This window comes from Microcebus murinus, chromosome 13, assembly GCF_040939455.1.
Source record: "Microcebus murinus isolate Inina chromosome 13, M.murinus_Inina_mat1.0, whole genome shotgun sequence".
In the NCBI taxonomy this organism is placed as follows: domain Eukaryota; kingdom Metazoa; phylum Chordata; class Mammalia; order Primates; family Cheirogaleidae; genus Microcebus; species Microcebus murinus.
In genome coordinates, this window is record NC_134116.1 from 5,695,775 (window position 1) to 5,697,267 (window position 1,493).

The 1,493-nt window shown below is 44.6% G+C and overlaps 1 pseudogene; it reads left to right on the top strand.

The window, feature by feature from the left end:
- Positions 1-552: 552 nt before the first annotated feature.
- LOC105864259 (high mobility group protein B1 pseudogene) lies at positions 553-1,232 on the top strand (annotated as a pseudogene).
- The last annotated feature ends 261 nt before the right edge of the window (positions 1,233-1,493 follow it).

The window sequence follows — 1,493 nt, forward strand, 5'->3', positions numbered from 1 at the left end:
AAAAAAGAATGGCATTTTAAAATACTGGCTATGGCCGGGCGCGGTGGCTCACGCCTGTAATCCTAGCACTCTGGGAGGCCGAGGCGGGCGGATTGCTCGAGGTTGGGAGTTTGAAACCAGCCTGAGCGAGACCCCGTCTCTACTAAAAATAGAAAGAAATTAATTGACCAACTAAAAATATATATACAAAAAATTAGCCGGGCATGGTGGTGCATGCCTGTAGTCCCAGCTACTTGGGTGGCTGAGGCAGGAGGATCGCTTGAGCCCAGGAGTTTGAGGTTGCTGTGAGCTAGGCTGACGCCACAGCACTCACTCTAGCCTGGGCAACAAAGTGAGACTCTGTCTCAAAAAAAAAAAAAAACACACACACATAAAATACTGGCTATGACATAAATTTTTCAAGCATAGCCTCAACCTGAAATATTAAAATATTTGGGAATCAAGATAGGAGCCATTGCACTACATTGAGCTCCACAGAGATAACACCAGGGCAAGTAAGAGCCGGACGGGCACTGGGCGACTCTGTGCCTCACTGAGGAAAAATAATTGAACATGGGCAAAGGGGATCTTAAGAAGCCGAGAGGCAAAATGTCATCATACGCATTCTTTGTGCAAACTTGCCGGGAGGAGCGCTAGAAGAAGCACCCAGATGCTTCAGTCAGCTTCTCAGGGTTTTCTAAGAAGTGCTCAGAGAGGTGGAAGACCATGTCTGCTAAGACAAAGGAAAGTTTGAAGATTTGGCAAAGGGAGACAGGCTCCTTATGAAAGAGAAATGAAAACCTATATCCCTCCTAAAGGGGAAACAAAAAAGAAGTTCAAGCATCCCAATGCACCCAAGAGGCCTCCCTCGGCCTTTTTCTTGTTCTGTTTTGAGTATCGCCCTAAAATCAAAGGAGAACATCCTGGCCTTTCCATTGGTGATGTTGCTAAGAAACTGGGAGAGATGCGGAATGACGCTGCTGCAGGTGACGAGCAGCCTTATGGAAAGAAGGCCGCAAAGCTGAAGGGAAAGTACGAAAAGCATATCGCTGCATACCGAGCTAAAGGAAAGCCTGATGCAGCAAAAAAGGGAGCCGTAAAGGCTGAAAAGCAAGAAAAAGAAGGAAGAGGAGGAAGATAAGGAAGATAGGGAGATGAAGAAGATGATGATGATGAATAAGTTGGTTCTAGCACAGTTCTTTTTCTTGTCTATAAAGCATGTAACCCCCCTGTACACAACTCACTCCTTTTAAAGAAAAAAATTGAAATGTATGGCTGTGTAAGATTTGTTTTTAAACTGTACAGTGTCTTGTTTTGTATAGTTAACACACTAGCGAATGTGTCTTTAGCTAGCCCTGTCCTGGTGGTATTTTCAATAGCCACTAACCTTGCCTGGTACAGTCTGAGAGTTGTGAATTGGCATGGAAATTTCAAGCAGGTTCTTGGTGCACAGCACAAACTAGTTATATATGGGGATGGTAGTTTTTTCATCTTCAGTTGTCTCTGATGCAGCT